The sequence below is a fragment of the Zonotrichia albicollis genome, chromosome 4 (genome assembly GCF_047830755.1).
Source record: "Zonotrichia albicollis isolate bZonAlb1 chromosome 4, bZonAlb1.hap1, whole genome shotgun sequence".
NCBI classification, from domain to species: Eukaryota; Metazoa; Chordata; class Aves; order Passeriformes; family Passerellidae; genus Zonotrichia; species Zonotrichia albicollis.
The window spans coordinates 54,164,606-54,187,438 of record NC_133822.1 but is presented as its reverse complement, the minus strand read 5'-3'; the positions used below and the strand labels follow the sequence as shown (position 1 = coordinate 54,187,438).

The 22,833-nt window shown below is 38.6% G+C and overlaps 1 long non-coding RNA gene across 1 annotated transcript in view; it reads right to left on the bottom strand.

The window, feature by feature from the left end:
• LOC141728851 (uncharacterized) overlaps positions 1-22,833 on the bottom strand; it is a 34,106-nt gene that overhangs the window by 10,010 nt on the left and 1,263 nt on the right. The window contains exon 2 of the long non-coding RNA XR_012580096.1: positions 22,440-22,503. This is a non-coding gene — a long non-coding RNA (uncharacterized LOC141728851). The remainder of the gene's footprint in view (positions 1-22,439; positions 22,504-22,833) is intronic.

Genomic DNA, 22,833 nt, shown 5'->3' with positions numbered 1-22,833 from the left:
GAGCAACCTCTTGTATTATAGTGTCTTCATTCTATCTTGTCTGTCAGACTAAATGAACATAATTTTTTTTTTCATTTTAAGTTATAATTTTTACACTTCTGTCTTTTTTGTCACTTTCCTTTGGACTGTTTCCAGTTGATTGTTTCCTTTCCTCAAGTATGGTGTCTAAAACTGGACATGGTGTTAAAATTCAGTACGAAATGAAGATTTGTTAGTACCAGATTTCATCTATTTAAATAACGAAGCTAATCATCTGCCAGAAGAAGGATACCAAAGCTCTCATTCTAGTAATTGTCCTGCTGGAAACCAAAGTCAAAAGTTAGATTAATTAAAGCACAATTCATTGCAAATCAATCTAAGGAAGCTTGTTTTCCTTTTGGATTTGTGTCTTAAGCCTGACTGACCAAACATCTAAGAAAACACAAACTGATTCAAGTTTGTTAGCATCACATTATTTCTATGAGCTTTCTGGTGTCCACTAAGTGAAACTCCTATGAAGTCTTTCCCTCAGTGCTGTCTATCTGCTTGTAAGAGCATATTTCCAGATTCATAAAAAAAACAAACAGGGAAGCTTCCCAGATATGAGCCTCAGGGATGACAGCTGGAGTAGATGGGGGAAGAAGGAGCAGGAGGTGACAGCAACTGGACTATAAACAGCTGGTGCAGGTTATAATGGCTGATTCAGGATTAGGCTGTGATTTTACTAGTTCTGTTGACTGACAAAACAGCCCTACCATAAGCCCACCTCACCAGCTATTCTGAACAGCAGCATGATTTCCTAAGCCCTACTTCTCAAAGAGACTGCATGGTTTCCTTGCAACAGTAGTGAGCTATATAAACAATGCCTTATTACACCCTATCTTGGCATAGAGATTTTAGATCTCCTGTTGTATTAAAGCATTTTAAAGTTTTAAATGAGACATGAATGTGAGAACATCTATTCCCTTTCTTTCTTTCCTCTCCCAAGAGAAAGATATATGCGGATCCTGCATTCAACATGCTGTCCTTTATTTTGTTTTTATAGTAGTTTAAGTAATAAATCCTGTCGTGTATAGGTGGATCCACTCAAGGATTACATAAGATATTCATTATGTGAGACAAAAGGTCAGCCTATTTATTCATTCCTGCAGGACTAAGGAATGAATACTTGTGTCACCAATGATGATATCAATTCCATGGTCAGGAGTTATGATTGTGACTCTAGGATTTTGGTCATAAATAAGTAAAAGGGTAGTGGTATTTCTATTTGGTTTAATTTGAAAAACTTCTGTAGCAGACAACATTTTATAAAATCACTATTTTTAAATGTGTTTGATATTTCAGGTTACATTGAATACTGGGGATTTCAGGAACAATGCCATGAAACTTGAACAGTACATCAGCCTTAAGAAACTGCTTCAACCTACTGAGGAATTGTCACATTTGTTTATAGCTACTCTGGTAACTTTGATACTAAGGACTACACACACTGTTACTTTCAAGAAGCTGTCTTGCTATTATGAACCACCTCTTCAAAAGCATCTACCTTCTTTCCTAGTGATTATAGAGGAACTTTGGAGGTTATTTCTGCCACCAACTATCCAACATTAGGTACTCAACATGGCCTCCCTTTTTTTCTTTGAGTTTAGATACTTAAAATACAGTACATAATGTGATCAGTGAAGGATGGGAACCAGGAGACCAAATGGGAGAGGTGTAAAATCTCATGAAAAGATTTTCTACAGAGCAAGCAGTGGCTGACCTGACAAATAAATCAGAGCAAGACCAGAGACAAAGCTGCTAAAACAAGTTGAAGAACAGAGCAGGCAGAAAGAGATAAATATGATAGTGAGAGAGAAAATCAGCTTGCCTTGGCTATGTAAGAACAGAGATAAGGACTGGAGGAACTCTAAGTGATTGGCAAAATGACTGGAGCCTCGAGCTCATAGATCAAGGTCTTACTAAATAAAAAGGTGTTAAACAGAAGCCCAGATGAAGAACCTTATCAACTAAATTAGGAGAATTGGAGTAAGACACAAGGACAGGTACTAGAGCAGAGTGACAGAAGTTGAAGAGGCAGTGGCACACAAATACATAGCAGTGGAAAAAGACAGAAAAGTGTCTCAGCCTCAAGATTTATTCATTGTTGGAAAATGCAAGCTTCATCACCACCAAAGCTGGCCACATGAGAGGAGTAGACTACTACTTATGAGCTATTCCATTATATCCAGCTACCAGACGTGTGGTGTCTCCACATACAGCATAGCAAAACAGAACTTGTTCACTATGAAAATATTCTCCTTTTAATAGGTCTCAACTGGACATATAGTCAAAGTTTCTAGAGGTAGATAAAGCTGCTAAGTTACTTTGGTCTCACATCTACACAGACTACACTACAGACTCTCTTTCAGTAATGACTTCAATATTTATGTTTGAGTTCTTATTTGAAGATGGATACAGGATTGGTAGTTACACTATTTTAAAAATCCACACCATTCCTATCCGAATTTCACTTTACTTTTGAAACACTGGCACTTCGTATGCCTTTTTTCCCTATGCATGTAACAGTTCTGTTCTACCCATAAAATTATCTGGTGTAAGTAAGCTTCTGTCTTTATAATATTAATTCCATAAAGATATTTACACACCAACAATAAAGAAGCAAGATCACATTTTCTACCATTTTTTCCTTCTTTCACATCTCTTCCTAAGACTGAATGGGGCAAATTTCTAGACAAGTTTGTGGACAAAGAACCCATAAAGTTTTGCTTAAACCACTGTAACAAATTGTTTCAATATTGTTTAATCTTTAAATACATTGAATGCATATAATGTAACTAAATAAAATGTGGGATGAATTTGCAGAAATTTCAATATTTGAGTTTTACTGGATGTGACCATGTAAACAGGATGTAATGTTTACTTACTATAAAGCCCATGTTAAGGACACCATAAAACAATGTTTTTCAAATTGCAATTAGTTAAAGACCAGGGAAAAGGCAAGTAGCACACCAGCTTCTTACAGGTGCAAAACCAGCCTACTGAATTCATGCAGTGAAAAAATATTCCTGCAAGTGTACAACCTGCTTTAACCTGTGGGTTTGGAGCAAGGCAGAGATACAAGAGATTTTTGTTACTTGGCATCAGTTCTTGGAAGATTCAAAGGTACTGCAGAGCTTCACCATCTCCAACAAGTGAGACACTTGTTGGTAGCTACTTGCATTTCTATGAACATACACTTTTGCCACAAGGCAAGGAATCTCAGCCTTATTATTTTGACAGCCCTTCCAATATGCTAGCTTACCTCTTAAGCCTAAATGAGATTCCCATTACAGGAAGCTCCCACCCTGCCTCACCTGCAGGCTGCACAACCCCTCCATCAAGAGCCTGGAAAAAGGCAGCTGAAGACAAGAGCACTTGGCACAGCCCAGCATATGCTCCTCAGCATGCCCCAGTGGCACAGCAAGTAGGAAACTCCCCTGGAATGCAGCCATTCCCCACTAGCTTGCTTGGGCAGCTTCCTGATCAGAGGTTTCTGTGGAATCCACTCCCACTTCTCCTCCCACACTGCTAAGGAAGCCTCTGAACCTTGAGCTGGGCTGTGACTTCCTCCAGGCAAAGGGCATCCAGAATTACGCAGTGCAATGCAGGGCAGAGGAACAAATAACCCAGCATGTCTCCAGCATTTCAGCCATAAAGTGGGGGTGGAAGCATTCCTATCATGACCTGCCTGTTGACACAACTCCAAAGGAAAGAATAGCTCCCATCCCAATTCATGCTACTTAAGATGATTAAAAACAAACCAGACAACCAAACAGGATATCAATTAATTACATTTAATGCTTCTGCTAATTTATTCTCTAATATTCATCTGCAAGATAAAGCCTTCAAGGGCCACTCCATCTGTGCCAAAACATGGTGCTAGTGGTTGCTGTAAGGACCTACAACTGCTCACCATTGCTTTGGGCCATCCACTCTTTTGTCATTTTCACCTACCTGCCAACAACATGCTAAAGGAAACGTGGAATTGGGCATTATACAAACAACCCAACTGATATGAGGGACAGAGAAAATGGCACAATGTTTGGAGAAAACAACATGGCTTAGAAGTTCAGGAGCATTCTCCCCTTTCCTGGACCCGTTGATTCATCAGAACTATCTTTCTTCTCTCTCCTTTATCTAATGTATGTTTGCAGCTTCAACCCAATCTTTTCAAGTTCCTCTCTGCTCCTGAGAAGGAGCATAGTGCTAGGAGGTCCAGAATAAGAAGATGAGGTTGTTCCTCTGTTCACATGCCAGTAAACAAATTCACAGACGGAACTTAGCATGCAGTATATAATAACATGCAGTCAGAATATGTACCCGATATGGATTTGGTACAACACTTGGAAAATTGTTTAGAATCTGTCAGCCAACTCAATCTAAATGTTCTGGAGCTATTTGAAAGCAAGCTTGCTAAAGTGTAAATATGGCTCTCATTAGAGCCATTTTTCAGTAAGAACACCAAAGGCACTTATTGTGTTTAAATGCTGAATGCACCACTGACTCACATATCGACCGTGACCAGTTCATACGTAGTAGAGTCCCCATACACAGCTGGCATTGCCAAGCTGGTAACTTACAGTTAACTCAGCAAGCTGAGAGTTGTTGTCCCAATTGCAAATGCAATGCAAACTGCACTGAAAAATTCTTTTTAAGTGCTGCAATTCACTCTCATACGAGTGAGGAGAAATATCAAGGGAACGTGAGGGTGGGATCCATCTCATCCACCTTGACATATCTACATCAATGAAGTTTAGAGAGTGATTCATCTGACTAACAGTAGATGCCTGTTTTAAAATGAATTGACTCACTTTATGGATAATATTGACTGTTTCGACTAGATCCCCATTGACCATGACTTCAAGCCTATGAGCTGCCTCTACACACTCTAAAACAGGAGAGAAATTCAATGAGTTTGCCTGAAGGCTAGGGATATTCCAGGACATGATCAAGTAAACTAGCAGCTAATATAGACTGTTTTCCAGTTCTCATTTTAGAGGAAATATCAATGATTCTACAGAGACATCACCAGAGCAGAAATTATACTGAGATAATATGGATAGTCATTAAGTAGGCATTAATTAAAAATGAGGGGGGAAAATGAGGTAGAAAGGAATGATTTATTTTTAAATTTTTCCATAAGTATAAAGATGTGTTTTTTACAATGTTGTTTTATACTGTGCATATGCATACCAACCATATATACACCATTCATGAATATTCACTAAGAATCAACAAAGTATTTTTATGTAATCAAAGTGCTGGCACATTAGGAAGATCGTATGTTTGATAGTTTTCAGATTATATCACAGGCTTTAAACTATTGCTTATAAAAATATTCTGATCTTGAAATTTCAAAGCTATTCAAATAAAAATTATTTTCTGAACTACAGGGAAAAATACTTATAAGTGACAACTTTTTTAATAGAACCATGTTCTTGTGACCAGCATGTGAGTGATGCTTTTAGTATATGCAATGAATATAGCATGTTTTTGGATCACAGAACCTTGGCTAAAACAAAACTGAAGAGCCACATAATTTTTCTTACAGACCATGATCTAATTTAATCCAAGGGTTGAAATCTGATAAATATTTTCTCCTTCCCCATTTGGCAAATCTCATTTCCTCTTCCCCACAATTCTAATAAAATATAGAATGTTGTTTTGTTAACAGCATGTTGTTTTGTTAACAAACCACTGAGGAAAGGAAGAAGGCCCATATTCTAACTGTTTTATCATAGAGAAAGAGGCATGAAACTAATTATGAAATGCTGTATTTAAGACAAAATACAAGAAACATCTTCAAGTTACCAAGCGTTAAAAATAAGGAGGATTTTTTTCTTAAATATAAGGATTACAATTATCCCCTCACTTATCCTGTTACCTACACCTGTGGAAGCTGCTACAAAACTGTGAATCATGACACTAGAAGAAGGAAAAATAATATATTCCATTAAATATGTATCATGTTTATTAATTTTTAGTGAAAAAACGTTTTCTCATAAAATGTATAGAATTTGATCAGTCATGAATAGATAATGGCTTTTTTTTCCCAAGCACTATGTGTACTTGGGAAAAAAAGGAATGTGCATACTTTTTAACAAAGTACTGATGTATATTAGCTTTTCAACCTATACAATTATTCTTGCAATGCATACCTATATTTACTGCCCTGCACAGCACAGAGTACAGCAACATCACCTTCTCATATAGTTTTGCTAATGCTGAAGTTAAGCAGAGTGTCTGAAAATGGAAATTAGCACCAGTTAGAAAACAATATCATCTAACTCCAAAAAGGGGCCAAATGTAACCACGTACACTAGCTACAAGTATGCATTCACTATTAGCAGATAGGAAACTCACAAAGGAAAACAACAATTTAAAGTCCTGAAAACAATAGGGCCTCTCCAAAACATCTGCCACTTCCTACAACCTCCAATCTCATCTTAGGACAACAGGAAAGAAAACGTCCCTCAAAGCAATCCTGTTCAATCATCCTCTTATGTCTTTCATGTCTTCAGGAGAGAAGCCTGCACTCTTTGAAAACACATCCATTCTTTTTTAAGTTCACTCTTAAGAACCAGATTAAAAAAGATATTCAGACCTTAGGGCTCTTCATTGAAACTTGCCATTCTCAAAGGAAAACTCAGCTGCCATCTTTAAGTGTTGAAATGTTTGGTGCCTCATCTATGGCACTAGAGCTCTCTGACAATAAGGGTTCGAGCAGGTCTGCAGTGGTAAATTACTGCCATTTGCTGGTTTTTGCTCCTCTTCTCTGATGGACAAGTTGAAAGTGATCCCTGGAGGTCTGCTAGTTCAACCTCCCATTCAAAGCATCTCCTATTAAAGCAACTTGCTCAGTCAGGTTTTGAATTTCTTCAAGGTCTGAGATTCCACAATATTGACTTAAAATCCATTCAGCATTTGATTATATTAACAGTGAAAATGTTTTTCCTTACAGGGAGAATTTCCTGTATTGCAACTTATGTCCATTAGCTCTTTCCCTGTCACCATACATCTTCAAGATGAATTTGGATCTCTTTCCTCTACTCACCCTACCACACTAAGCTCATACACAGCCTGTGGGATCTGAGTGACTCTGCTGCACTCAAAACCATGTGTCAGTCTCTTGTGCTGGGCAGCAAAAACAATACTCCAGAAGCGGTCTCACAAGCACCAGAGAGAGGGAACAATTACTTCCCTAGACCTACTGGTTACAGCTTGCTAATACAATGTGGGATGAGGCTGACCTTGTTTGCCCCAGCTGCCAACTTGTGCTCATCGTGTCCACCAGTACAACAGGTCCCTTTCTACAAAGCTGTTCTTCAGTCAGTTCATCTCCAGCATGTGCAAGACTTCTCACCTGTCTTTGCTGAGCTTGGTGAGACTCCTGGAAATGCATTCTGCCAGCTTGTCTTGGTCCCTCTAAGCAACAGCCCTGCCCTCTGATATATCAACTCCTTCCCTGAAGGCTGGCATGATCCATGAATCTGCTGATGGTGCAAGCTCCCCCATTGGATCAGATCAGTAGCAGTAAGACACCAAACTGCACTTACCCCAGAATCTGTCCCTGATGAGAACTGCCACAAGCAACCAGCTGTGGGATGGACTTTATACTGCCACTCACAACCTGTCTGGCCTGGAATTTCAACCAGTTTTCCATTCACTTTATAATCTGCTTATCCTGTCCATATTTTGACTGGTAGGTTACTATCAAAGACTTTGGGAAAAGCTCTGCTAAAGGCAAGGTAAACAACATTCACAACTCTTCCTCATCCATGGAATCAGTCCACTTCACAATGATCAATCAATCAGGTTCATCAGTGGCAATTTGCCCATGGTAAATTCATGCTGCCTATTTTTAATCACCTTCTTGAAGTGCATGAGCTCAGAAATGGTTTCCAGGAGGAAATATCTTCCAGGTGACTGAGGTTAGAGTTCTTAGCCTGTAGTTCCCTGGATCCTCTTTCTCAGCCTTCTTGGGTATGATGGGTATGACATTTGCCTCTTCTGACCATCATGGACCTCTCCTCTCACCACAGTGAAGTAGATGGGTAGCACACTCATGCTGCCACTGGCTAGATTTTGTATTTGCAGTCAGTCTAGAGTGCTCTGTTCATCCATACCAGCCTTGCACCACATTTGCCTGCCTTTCTTGACTTGGAAAGGACCAGTTCTGTGTTTTGAGAAGGTTGTTCTTTAAGTTCAACTAGCTGCGCCAGGGCACCTGATTGCTTCTCATGTGATCCTGTCCAACAGATTCCCAAACAAGCTGAAATTTGCCCTTTGGAAGTCAAGACTGGCAATTTTATTAGTTTTCTTGTTTATCTCAGGATTTTAAACTATAAAAACTCAGAGCTGCAGCCAAAGCTGCCTTCAACCTCTACACTCTCAGACAGATTGTTCATGAGTAATAAGTAATTCCAGCCAGGGCATCTCCTCTAGTTACCTCACAAATCACCTATGTCAGGAAATTGTCACTGAATTTTCTGCACTTAAACCATGTTTCAAGCGCTGACATCTTTGTAACCTGGTGTTCCATAGAATAAGGAGTTGCACTTTCACTGTTTTGACAGCAGAGATCTCACTTCACCTCCAAAAACTGAATACCCTTATCACCTGCCACAGGGAATCTTGTGGTAAAGGAAAGCTCCTTTACCACAGCTGTAGTGCTGAGGAGTAGTGTGGCTGTGATGCAAAGGGCTAGTAACATATCCCAAGGTTAAATGTGATAAGGAGGTTAGAAACATGGTGCCAAGGCCTGTTGTGACAGGTGCTACCTTCATCACCTCTACTCAGTGTGGAGGCTAGGAGTAGACAAGGAGACTAAGGGGACATTCTCAGGTTGTTAGTGCTAGCTCTGGAGATGAGCAGAGCAGCCTTACTCATACTGAGTCCTATCCACTCACCAGTGTGGAACACACAGCACACCAAGACTCACCAGTGCCAAGGCTGGCACATTTGCAGTCACTTCACATAGGCTTTTACCAGATGCAGCAGCACTGGATATGATTCCCTGTTGGCATATTTCATTTCCAATGAGCTTCCTTTATAATTTCACGTGCCCAAGAAGTCTTGACATAGTGAGAATTAGAGCTGCTTCCTTCAGGGAAGACACCTTAGGAGAACGGCCCCATATTGATTCCGCAATGAAGAGTTTTGTCAGTTTACAGCTCCTGCTATTTAATGTGGCCATAGAATTCTGAATTTAATGATGTCTACATAACTTTCCAAGTCTGTAATTCTGCTGTTCAAGCTACTGAACTTTTCTTGTTCTAAAATAATGATGAACTAAACATTTATCAGAAATGCATGACCTTCTGAGCAGTTAAGGCTCTTGGTTTGCACAGGAGATGGCAGGACCGAGACGTTTTTAGCCAGGCTGAGAGAAAAGTTGCCTTTGGAGAAAACTTGTAGAGACACATCCGTATCTTGAAGGTCTGATAAACAAAAAACAACTCTTTTCCTCTCTGATACTCATCTCAGCACTGTCCCCAAGAGAAACTTGTGTGGGGCGCTCCTTAAATCATATCCTACACAAAAAAAGGAAAAGTCTCTGAGCTTGAGTGATGGGAAATTGTTAGTCCTGAAGGTAACAGAGTCTCTGCCAGGAAGCATTTACATTCTTCAGCCAAGCTCTTTCAGTTACCTCCATGCACAACTTTATACATTAAAGATCCCATAATGTTATTGAAGATTTCACAAATAAGCAGTTATGTTTTTAGATTACAGGAAAGTTCTCTTGAAATAGGAAAATACTCTGCGTGAAAACTGAGTTTGGTATCAGTTGAAGAGTCATGTTTAGCATCTCCATTTTTAATAATTAGCTGATCTTGGTTTTTTTTCTACCACTTAAAGAAAACTTCAAATAGCTATTTGAAAAAAACAAGATAAAAAGGATTTGAAGGATCTTAAGTGAAATTAAAAACTTTAGTGGTTAACTAAAGTTAACCACTTTAGTTAACCACTAAAGTGTTAACTTTATGTGTTAACTGTATGTGAAACACCAATGACTACAGTTAAAGAAAAACTGTGATGCTGCCCTCCCAGTTCAGTCTTGGCAGTTCTGAAGCACCTGGCTCCTTTATTATAGATGAATTGCAGAACTAGGCCCTGGTTTAGAAGGGAACTGCAGTAAAGCAAGAGAGAAATTCTATCATAACAGCAAGTGCTTTATATAGTATTTCTCAGTTTCATGTGAAGCACAACAGCTGGGCTAGAAAAGTACGGACTTTTACCTAAAACATGACATTTTTGCTTTTAAAAGAGGGTAAGATAAGTTATCCTGTTTCTTCATTTCCATTCCTGACCTCCCATATCCTCTGCTTTACTCACATAATAAATGCAGATTCTTTTTCATTATGTCTTATGATTTTTCACTGAATAACATTAATTTACTTAACTTTGACTACTCTGAGCTTGTCTCAAAGTCTAAACTGCACATATCTTTTCATTCCTATGCAGAAGCATTTGACTTGTCCTTCTGGAGCCTTCCAAGGCTTTCAAGAAATTTAGTCACACATGTACTGGGACTCTTACACAGGATTAGCCATTGCACTATTCTGCAAAAACTGAGCCATTAGCTGTTGAAGACAGAGGAGGTATGAGGATGATGATGCTGCACTATTCTGGGCTCCAGACAAACCCTTCTGCATCACTGGAATGGTAAAAATTCTGCTGTGAGCTGTTAGAAGAGCTACCTCTCCCCATTCCCATTTTCCTAAAGCACAGCATGGATTTTATATAATTGCATGGGGAAGGGAAGGAGTTCTAATTGAAAATCAACAGTTAAAAAGTCTATACTTCTTTTTCAGTTTCTTAATTTTACTGTTTGCAGCATAAAATTAAATCTGGAATTAACTGCACTTTCCTTCTCCCCTCCACATTTACGGGGGTGTCATGAACCTCCAGATAGATATTCTGTAGCTCCAGTGGCAAAGTGCTACTGAGAAGAGGCCAAGGAAGTGGAAGATGGAAAGAAGTCTAAAATGGATGAGAATTACAGAGAGCTAAAACTGATAGGTCTATGGGAGGGCAGGAGTAGACAAGGCAGTGTTTTGGTACTTCAGTATTCAGGTTTAATATTGACTGAAACCACTAAGCTTACCAAAATAAAGCCTGTGATATCATGTCCTCTGTCCCTCTCATCTATATGAAAACATGTAGGAAGCATACCACTCCTACAACATCCCTTATTTGCAAGACTTTAGATGTCGAATTTATTTCATATATGCAATTATTTCAAAACTTGTCCATATAAAAATAAAGGAGGGAAAAAAGGATATAGGTAAAGAAAATCTAAATATAGATGTGCCATGTTCCAAAAGGTTCTATATTAGATTCTTCATAAGTGGATGAGAGAAACTTCTTTCCAAATCTCAGTCTTGAAAATACTCAGCAGGCTCTCTTTATGCTCAACTTCTCTCCATCTACAAGGCCTGCAGACTCCAAATTTAAGGTCTTTGGATGCAGCACAAAGTTTGGGGGCAAACAGACCCAAAGCTGGCAACAGAAGGAAAATATAACACTGTTGTTATCAGCCAAAAAACCTTTCCTAACTCATTTTTGTGTCATCTGTGTCCATCCCACACGGACATGCTACATATAAAATGAAAGTTAGTTTTCTATTTCTGTTTTCTTAAAAACACCACAAGATGACAGTTGTACCTCAACCCCCCTGAAAAAGAAATAAGAGCACAGTTAACAATTCAGCCAGGTGCACTCCTTTCAAAATGCCTGTGACAACTGGGCTAAGCAAACTAGAGGAAATATTTATCAAGAGAGTCATCACTTTATCATCCTTTTAAAGAGCAACAAGGAAGTGCCAGCAGCACCTAACTGCCTTGACTTCAGATTTCTTCCACTCTTTCACCGGTGATAACAAGGGGGACAGTGTTCTGTCCTGTTGTTATCTGATTAGTGTGGATGCTGGAGCCTTTGAAGGAGGTCTAGAGAAAGAAGGAGTCCTGTCTTTCTCTGATTCTTATTTCTACATTCTCTTGCACTGATGCTGCCCTTTACACAGTGGTTGCAAGTCCATTTAAAAGACAATTTTTTCCTGTAAATTTTCAGCTGAATTAATCTTCATCTATGTTGCAGTACAGGTGTGTGAAATGCTAATGCCAAGAGGAAGGAATGGAGGACAAAGATGCATGATGTGCTTCTTTTTGGAGGCAGCACCTAGTTTAGGCTATTAAGAAATTGTGGAACAACTTGTTGTTACCTAACTACTAGGAATGATTCCAGATTCTGCCATCAGTTTTGAGTATTTAGCGCATAACTGTAGAAAGCCATTTTGCTGGAGGGCAAAGCTATCACTAACATTCAGAAGCTACCCAGACTAGAAAGGCTACAAATTCATAAGCTACTAGTTTGGCAAGTCAACTGCTGCATTAGATTAGCAACATCATTATCTAAATTATTTATCTGCAGGTTTTCAGCATCAGGGATTTACCCAAAATCTCAGTTGTTCCTCTAAGGAAACAGCACCATGAGAGACCCATGTTGGTCAAGAGGACCTGTGCACACGTACTTTCACATCTCAGAAGTGATCTCACGAAACAACTACCTCCTTAGTTACATTACATTCCACATTTTGAGATGTGAGCTTTTATATCAAAAATTGTCCAATAAAAGAGTTAGGAGTTGTCTGCCAGGATTTTTCTTCCCCAGAGGTTTAAGGGGCTCTTAAAGAACATGGAATATATGTCCCCAAATAATTTATGCATGCAGAGTCTCAAGTTAATACATAATCTGGCACATAACTCAAGAGTTACTTCCTGTAGTAGCTAGTTTGTGGTAATGACATGTCATTTGTGTAGACTGTGTAAACTGCTGGCTCTGTTTTCATACTTCTATAAAATCTGTTTGCAGAGTTTGTACTTCTTCTTTCATTACAATCAGGCAGAAGTTCAAACAACAAAACTTTATTGCTCGTGTCTGTAAGTTAAATAACAACTGAAAAGTATAAAATGCTTTTAAACCAATATAACAATGTGCAAAACATTGGTAAGTTCTAGAGAAATTACAGTGTACTTTCACAAGTGACTGATGTGCAAAGGAGTAACACAACTACTGTCTGCTTGCAGTTCTGCCATCTCCTCCTCACACACCCTTATTTCTTGTCTAAGTGGTTCATCATGGAGTATATGAGAAAGACCTTAGTATGGCTAAACTCTGGGATCAAACACTACAAATGTATATACATTCAAACTGTGCTTTCTATCTCATATTCAGACCAAAAACTGTTAACAATCTATTTTTCTCTTCCATCTTTACAAAAATGCTTAAAACTCATTTTTTAGAGATCAAGATATATATGAAGTACTTTAAAGTTGTAAACTCTTAGTAAAAGTTAGTTGGCAACATTGCTGCAGAACATGAGCTCAACTGGTGAGCTTCTTTGCAAGTATCTTTACTTACCATCTTTGAGTAGTGAATTGGCAGCAGTTTAGTCCAATTAATTTTGACATGAATGAAGGATGATAAAGCAAACTGCTTAATCAGTACTTAAATCCTCACTACTTTTAAACATTCATAAGACATTACACAGAACACTAGTACTCCAGTTTTAAGAGATGATCCAGCATTTTCTGAGAAATGACGCTCAACTCCTGGATATACAAACCTCCTTTAGGTAAGTGAGTTCATGTCTTGGAAGTAATGCTGGGAGCTGTGACTTTAGGAGCTCCTGCTCTCTGGCTGATAGGTGGGGGCACCAGCACAAAGAACAGTGCACAAGCTGGTACAGTGCTGCGTTTGATAGTTTGTGCTCCAAATGTGCCACCCAAGATAGCTGGCCTGCAGTGGCCTCTACCCCTGACACACCCAGGCTCCTGCACATGCCTGTTTACTACTTCCTTCCCAAATGTTAAACTTCCCATTACTTTATTTGCATTTACAAAGCTGTGGGTTGTAATATTTACAGCTACTCCATATTAAAGATCAGCAAGCTTTACTAAGGCAGTAACAACCCAATTAGGTGTTCAGTGGCTTTGCTTTAGCTATTTTAAAATTTGTTTATAACATCCAGTGCGCAGTACTATGGTCTGGCAATGGACAAAACTCCATCAAACAGGACACCACTTTCAAAACACCTAGAAAGCTGTGGTGTTTCAATGTGCATGACAGCTTTATAAAATGCTGGCAACTGTACAGCATATGTTTTCTGGTGGAGTTTGGTCATACTAAGGCAGGGGGAGATGTGCTGAGCTACCAAAAGGCCATTTAGAATCCTGTCTGCCAGTTTTTCCTTCAGAAATTTGTTAACTTCGCATCCCCTCGCTTTCCATGAAAAGATGGTGAAGAATATTGAAGCTGCTTCAACGATTTGTTTGAGAAGTGCCTGATTCCCTCCAGCCAGCACTGAACCAGTTGCAGGCATATAGAAGTCAGCTTCACTGACCTCTATACTTAGGAACCACAACTGGTCATTGAAACAAGCAAGAACAAACAAAAAGCAAGTCCTTCTTTCTGCCTCTTCCCTGGAACCAGATGTTGAGAATATCATCAAAATAGCCAGTGGAGTATTCAATGAAAATATTTTTTTACATAACAGTATTACTGAATTCAAGCCATAAACCTCTTTATTCTACAGTAATTGTGCATAGGAAGATCGTATACTGGAACTGGAAACTCTTCCTTTTCCACAACTATAGGTTTGGGGTGGGTTTTTTTTTTAATTTTGGGGTTTTTTTGTGCTTTTTGGGGTTGGTTGGTTTCTTGTTTGCCTGGGGTTTTTTGGTTTTTTTTTTTTTTGTGTTCCCCCCCATCAAGAAAGAGGCATGTGACCATGGAGTAGCCTTTGGTGTTCTAATCACAAGACATGTTTCAAACATTTTGTGACAATGAGATGTGGAGGGGGTAAGGAGAAATAAAGCACACAGCTGTGTAAAGCTCTTCTACCATTCTCAGACCTGACTGAAGCCAGTAGTAGCGAAGTGAGAACAAAACAAACAAACGCTAGCCATTCATCAGCCAGTCCTTCCTTAAAACTTAAACAAATAAATAGAAATTAAAAAGACAGACAGTACTTACAAGGCTAAGCCTTTGCTAGCAATGGAGCCACCAGAACCTCTTGAGCAGAGATTAGCAAACTAAGTAACCTTCTGGGAATTCTCCCATGCCATTTGGCTGGTTAATAAAACTGTTCTATTCTTTGACTGTGGTCCTGTAATAAGTTAGAACTGGATGTGGTGATCACAGCTCTGCACAGTGAAGGGATACAGTCTGAATACTCCTGAAGACTCAGTCTGTGTACCTAATATAACTGCTTCAGCTACCCAGAGACCTAAACTCATTGGAGGAAGCCAGAACCAAGAATTACCACTGCAAAGAGTATTTTTTACTACTTAGATTAGAAGTACAGGACTTGCTACCTTCCTCTCATGTAATGTCTCTGTACTGGACAGAGTTATTCTGAGTCATATGCATTATATTGGAATAAGCTATGTATATTAACGGATAGCTGACTTTCTGTATTTGAGCTCAGTGCAGGTATTTTGCAACCACATTGTATATGACTATAAACGCAAACACAGCCAAACAGCTACTAGGATATGTTTTTGGGGTTGAAATTCAATAGAGCTTCAGGTTTTAAGACATGTTATTAGAAGAAACAATTGAAAATACGCTGGTTTTTTGACTTTAATACTACCTGAGTTTAAATTTTCCAGGTCACGTGTCTGCCTCAAGCTGATGTTTTCAAAAGAACTATTTAACAAAATCCAAGTGTGAAACTGAGGAAGGAAAATCTCCTATTTTTACGCAAGTACATTAAAAAAACCTCTTAATGTACCTGAAAAGACCTTTTACCCTTTTAGTGGGAGGGTAGCCTTTGAATCAGAAATATGCCTTTTGGGCAGTTTTCCTATTGAACAATGTGATAAAGCTAAAAGCTCTTAAATCTCAAGTGGCACATGTACAGTAAAAAATAGTAATAATGAAAAATATATTAAGAGCTAGAAGCTGGGTTTTCTGAAAAACCTGTGGCATCAGTAATGCTGCAGGTTGGTCCTTTCAGAGTTCCTCCTACCTGAGGCAGCAGCAGGGACATTCAGGCTGGGGCTCTGCTGTGTTCCGTGCTCCCTCTTCTGGCACCCAGGCCCCACCAAAAGCCAGCAGCTGCCTCGCGGGGAGGGAGGGATAGGAGATGTTGGGAAGCTACTGCAAATGCATCCTGTTGGGTACACACCACTTCTATTTCTGGCTATATCAGGGATTTACAGAGTAGCGAGTTTCTTGTATCGAACTGGAGGCCTCTAACGAAGTGCTTCTCATTTTCTGAGCTCTATATTCAAGCTGCTGGAAAATGCAGAAATATCAAGGAGAATCTACCGTAGGCATACAGCCTTCTCAGCACTGCAAGTGCTCCGAGGAACAGAGCATCCCAATAATGCTGCACCACGAAAAGCCCTAATAATGCAGATAGGACCACAGTATGTACCCACAAATTCAACAAAAAGCCTATCACTGAATTTAACACAGCTCTAAAATTATGGCTAGCACTCCTACTGCTGAACAACCTCTACCCTCAAATAACCTGTACATTATATTCAGTGAAACTCTGCTTTGATTAAATAAAAACCAACCAAATTTAGCAGCCATTCTTTTATTGAATCCCTCTATGCCTTAGCTTTCTCAGCAATATAGTGATGATAATGCTACTAGTTCAGAATTTTGGGTACTCATTAGTATGAGCATTCAGATACTCATCTAATGATCACTTTAGAAAAGCCTGCAGGAAAAGCAAAAAAAAAAAAAAAAAGAAAAGGGTATGCAGACAAACACTTAACATCAGATACAGAGAAATAACTTTTCTATTTTTTTAATTCAGTGAGAAGTTTTCATCTCCAACTGAAGGATCTTGCATTAAAAAAGTGATTGTATAATTAAGGATTATCATGATACACATGCATGATGTCGCAGATGGAAAACTTAAGCAATGAGCACCGAATTCTTCCATTCAAGTTTCATATATGTTAAGGTTTGCATGTAATTACAGATAATTTTATGTTCAGACACAAACAGAAACTATTAGATTTTTATTTAATGTCAAGAACTCTCTGGCAGATAAAACAATTAGTAAATTGAATGTCTATGTGTTTTCTTCTACAAATAAATAAATTGATCCTGAGATTAACTTGGCTGCAGCTAGTTACCCAAATATTTAAAAAAATTATAAACATCTTTGAAAACTTAATTTGCGTATTTTGGCAAATTGAGATGACTCCTCACAACAAAAATTACTTGAGTAAATTCACAATATCAAATACATACTGTATATTATATACATAAATTCTGTATATTACTGCAAACATAACACAAACATCTGACTTAAGGATACACAACTCCATTTTCATAACTTCTAAGCACGATTAATTCCAATAGAACACCATGGAGGCTATGTAATAGCTCGGTAACCTCTCAAAGGAAAAACTGTGACATTATTTAATTTTCCTAAAGCAAAGTGAAGAATGAGCCTGGACTTATTAAAATAGAGGTAACAGATGAAACACAATATTCTCAGGGTTTCATTTACAGATAGGCTTAATTCACTTCATTGTCTTATAAATCTAGCCAAACTTGTAGCATTAATGAAAAAAAAAATCTATTTTGACTTTGTAAAGTATCACTAGAGAAACTTTGTGAAGGATGAAATAAGACAGGAAGAAGTTTCATTCTGAGAGACCACACTGTAAGTTCAGGCCACTCCTGTTTATGCTGGGGAACTTACTACAAAGCAGTCTGTGGTGCAGCATGTGACTCAAGCCACTTGGAAGTTCCTGTTCAACAAACTGGAATAAAATACTTAGATAAACAAAGAAGTCTAATGTCCTGATTTGTAATAAAGTGTGAATAGTACTTAATATTCCCAAGTCAGCAAAAGATAGAAACAAACTTTAGGGTAAATGCACCTAAGGAGATGTCTGTCTAAAGTCACCTGTGACACTGCTCGAAAGCAACACAGAGAGGGAGTTGTCCCACTCAAAATTATCAGATTTTACTCACTCCCTTGCTCAAGTCTCCACTTTCTTTCCTCTCCCTATTTTGTTCTTCAGCAGGCGTGCTAGAATTTTTCCAGCTTCTTGCCTGTTTTCTATTACAAGCGAGGGAGTTTCACGGAGGGAAGAGACCTTTCCCCAGTGTGCCGTTTCCCCACACCGCACACAAGCTAGATAAGGACAAGGCTAAGCAGAGCGGCTTGCGCAACACGTTTGAACACGGCTCCACCCCAAATACCCAGACTGCACTTTTGCCTTTTGGTAAGGGGCTGGGAAACTGTGCTCACTCCTCTCTCAACACTATTAAGTGCATCTCAGCTCAGAACCAGATACTGACCCTGCTCCGTGCATCAACTGCTCTTAAACATAAGGACCTTGAGATCCTCAGAAGCCCAAAAAAAAAAGTATATATATAATATATATATATTAAAACATATAATATATATATTTCATATATATATATATATATATATACACATGCACCGTGCATCAACTGCTCTTAAACATAAGGACCTTGAGATCCTCAGAAGCCCAAAAAAAAAAGTATATATATAATATATATATATTAAAACATATAATATATATATTTCATATATATATATATACACACATGCACACACACGCCATTTCTACATTTTCCTAAGTGATTTTCATTGCTTACGAACAGAGTTTGCAGCAAGATTCTGGGTAAGACAGATCTCACATTAAGGTTCAAAATTCAGAAGTAGGAGCAGCTCAGCCTAATAAGTGTTTTTATAATATCTGGAGGCTAACAGTCATAGATTCCCCCAAGAGCTTTAAATGCTGTCCTGTCTCTGCAAGCAACAGGAACTGATACTCAACTACATTTGATAACTCTTCATAGTAAACAACTTCAAAAACTATCTCTCATTAGCTTTTTTTTTCAGCTCTATTAGACACTACTGTAGTTAAAAATTCAAGTCCTAGGTTTTAAGTGTGATTTTCAAATTAGCTATCACACCAGCATTTTACCAATGCACTAAGTGTGAGGGGATTTGTTTTCCAGTTACTCTGAAAATGAAAACACTTCCTTTTATCTGGGCAACACAACACATATGCAATGAACTATCAGCAGTCTATAAGGCCAAATCCAAATTGAGCATATCACCAACAGATACATTGAGAATCATAATTAGACAATAGCAAATTTCTTCCTTTCAAAGTATATCTGTGAGTATTCATGTGTTTTCACTGCTTTAAGTTCTTGATTTGCTTGGGCAATTTTAATAGATTACTTCGGTTATATGTTATTTGGCCAGTATTTATTTTATTTATTATTTTTCAGAAGTGTTCTTGCAGCATATATTATACTGAAATGCATAAATTTTCACATGTATTGTCTGTCCACACATTCACAGTTGCACAAATTACTTCCCTTTTCATTTATGCCCATATGCAAGTTAGGTAAGGCAACTGCTTACTCAGAGAAATTTCAACATAATTTTAGCTACTGTTGACTGTCATTTGAATTGGTAAAAATATAAAGATGAGACAGTCCTACGTGACAATGAAATATTGCTGGCAAATCTGCAGTACTGAGAACTCTCCTACTAGTAGGATTTCACCACTGTTACTTATAACAAACATCATGAAGTTATTAGGTTTGGTTTGGCTTTAAATTAATTGGACCTTCCCTGTCCAAGTATGACACCATAATTCTTAATTAATTCTTAATCTACAAAAACCCTTTGACAAATTTAATCTGATCATTTCTGTATTTCTGAGCACAGTTCCTTTTTAACATTCAGAAGAACTCTCTCAGTTTTGCATCTCAATCAAACTTTCACACATTCAACCAGAAACATGAATCACACTAGTGCTATTTCAGGGAACAGTGTACAGCTATAGTGGCAGGGGGAAGTGTGCCATCCACCAGATCACACTGACACAGAGGTCATCATAAAGCAATGTGTGAGATTAAAGGTAAACGTAATTTACTAAGACCAAATACTTTTTTTTTTTTTTAAGAAAAAACCTGCACCCATTTGCTGTCAGGACATTCATGACTTCTGTGCTACACACCAATGCTTGCTAGAACACCAAAACATTTTCTGCCATTGAGGCCCTAATCTGCATTACAGTTATGATAACATAAAGCATCTTTTTTCTTTGCCTGCAAGAAAACGATATGAATTTGACAATCTTTCTAAACTTACTGCTGAAGTATTGCAAACCTCGAGTGTTCAGAACGCCTAAGTCAGGACACAAAAGAATTAGGATTTCAAAAGTATAGCAGTTTTGAAATCAAGTGGGAATGCATTTACGTATTTATTTTTACTTCTCCTTCAGCTGCATTTAGGGTTTTCCTGCTTTGTGTTTCATACTTCATTGCACAACTGAAAAACCATCCACTTTGAAGTGCTTCTAACTTAAGAGTTTAGATGACCATGAAACTCACTAATTCCAAGAGGTGGACCTTTGTGAAGAACAGCAAGTATTAAAAAATTACAGTACTTACAGATAGCATTTTTAAAAGTGTTTAATCAACACTTGGGTATTTTCAATAGTGTTTACGCAGCCAAAATTTCCCTCTGTTTTATTTCCTGAGTAGCAATACCATAAAGTTGAAATGAGGAAGGTGCACATCCTGTTGGAAGATTTAGGAGGATAAGTGTCATAAATTATTTAAATAAACAGCTTAAGAAGGTGGGTCTTTTCAATGTAAAAGTGTTTTAAATTTTAAGATTGTCTAACTCAACCCTCCTGAGGTAGTTAAGTTCCAATAACTGTACTGAAAATTGTAAGCAAGTGTGCAACAGTAGGCTGTAATGCTGGACCTCCACTTTCCCACCTTCACTATGCTGTTTAGCATTTAATTTCATGCATAAGACCTTTCACTTATGATTTAATGGTGTACCATTGAAGACTAGTCACTTATGGTCTATACCAAGTAGCAGAATCTTTAAAAGAAACTAGCACACTAAAATGTAATAAAGAATTTCAAAGTATTATTCAGTCACAAGGGGTAGGGCTTACTGAATAAACCCCTCCCTGTTGAAGTGTGCATTTGCCACAGCAAGTTAAGCAAACAGTAAAGTCTTTAGCCCAGCATATGCAGTTGCTCCAACACTTTGACATTTTTTATTAAATATGGCTGAGCTACATGCTACTAAAATTTGCCAACTTGGCCAGAAATGCTCTCCTCTAGCAGAAGTTCATCCTGTAATTCCTGTGCTTATTTTTACATTGCACCTCTATTATATACTAGTCTTAAGAGGGAATTCACTGGATTCTATAGTCCATCTAATAGGCTGCATTTTCAAAACTCATGTATATAGCGCATGCACATACACACAAACAAAATTAACTTCAGTTTCTAAGGATTTACAGTTTACTGTTTAATACAAGTAGCACATAGCTAGTGATACTAGTTACACTCACCAGAACATAACATTGCCACAATTCAAGAGCAGCACAAGCAAAAATGGAAATGAGTGAGAATATTTCACCCACCAGAAAGCAAATGCAGAGCTAGTGGCACACAGAGAAGAGCAACGGTGGCTTGCTCTCTCTAAAGCAGCAATACTGAAGACAAGCAATAAGCCCAAAATTTAGTATTAAAGATTAAAAAAAAAAACAGAAAACCAAAAACAACCCAAACTCAAACAAATCCCCCCTCCAAAAATAAAAACAAAACAAAAAAAACCCCAAAACCAAAACAAACAAAAAACCCCCTGCAACACAGGATACAGCTGCTAGAACAGAACCTTCACTTAACATAGCTATACTTAAAAAACCCCAACCAACAGAGAGGCCAAAAAACCCATGCAAGCAGCACTGAATAGTGACAATTTGGGTACTGAACCTATCCTGTCTGTCTGCAAGAATTCTCTAATATTTATACACTGAAAGTCACTGTATACGGTAACATTTACAAACAGTAGAGGCTTTATTTTACAAATAAACTCAAATTGCATTGACAAATACTATACAGAGAATAATAAAAGGACCTTTTACTAAATAGCAAGATTTTTTCCTTTTTCCTGCTTTTGAGCTTTGACTGTTTAGTATGCAACAAGATATTTCAAAACTCCTTAATATCAAGGTAATTTTGGTACACTTAAAAATTATAACATACATCAGAAATAGGTAATTTCCTTTATTTAATACTATTAAAAAGCATGCATTTTAAGACAAATAGATCAGAAAAAAAAATCTTAATGCACAAGAGCCCCTTCTCTATCTCTGAAAACGGAGGATTTACAAACATAAAACAAACAAGCCCGGTGGTGTCATACTAGAATCAGCTTCACAACCTTATCGTAAGGGATCTCCACCTGTTTCAGCTATAAGCCGAATAACCAAGCTATAACAACCAAGACATCGTTAATGTAAAACAGTAATTACTACCAAGCTAGCATCGCAAGATCAGAGTCCAATACAGACATTTTGTACCTTGGTGCTGGATAATGTTACTTGAAGCATCAGCCTAATAGCCGGTTTATTCATAAGGCACGCACTAAAATGAAACAAACAGTAATTAAGTGCTGACAGTGACCTAGTTAGCTACACAAGGAGCTCGATCGTCCTGTCATTCATTACAGGTTCGCCGGAATCCGACAGGAACGGCCCCGTCCGCCCGGGCAGCGCGGGAGCGGGGCGCAGCGCCCCCCGTGCGGGCAGCCCCAGCCCCGGCCCCGGCCCCGGCCCGGCGCCGCCAGCCGCTCCTGCAGCCCCCGGCTCTCCGCAGTCCCCGGGTCTGCGGGAGCTACGCCCCGGCGAGGGCAGCGCCAAGGCCGCCTGCCTTGGCCTTCGCCTTCCCCTCCCCCGCGCCGCAGCTCCGGCAGTT